Here is a 213-nt window from a genome sequence, read left to right as displayed (position 1 = left end):
CAGACTCGATAAGATTTCTCTGGGTGATTTACACCCAGTGCAAAAACAATACAGTAAGTAAAATTTATTTGTGTTTATATTCTCATATTATTCAACTTTCAAAAACACATTCTATGCTGCCGTTAAGAGTGGGTAGGAGCCCTGCCACTCCAGCAAAGGGTTACAGTATCATCCTTGGAGCTGGCTTCCCCCCACAGAGCACCTTTCAAAAGG

General features: G+C 41.3%; 1 protein-coding gene across 1 annotated transcript in view; it reads right to left on the bottom strand.

Moving 5' to 3' along the window:
- LOC119591414 (dipeptidase 1-like) overlaps positions 1–213 on the bottom strand; it is a gene marked incomplete at both ends in the record, with an annotated part of 94984 nt that overhangs the window by 9334 nt on the left and 85437 nt on the right.

This window comes from Penaeus monodon, chromosome 28 (assembly GCF_015228065.2).
Source record: "Penaeus monodon isolate SGIC_2016 chromosome 28, NSTDA_Pmon_1, whole genome shotgun sequence".
NCBI classification, from domain to species: Eukaryota; Metazoa; Arthropoda; class Malacostraca; order Decapoda; family Penaeidae; genus Penaeus; species Penaeus monodon.
This window is presented reverse-complemented; position numbering and strand designations above follow the sequence as displayed.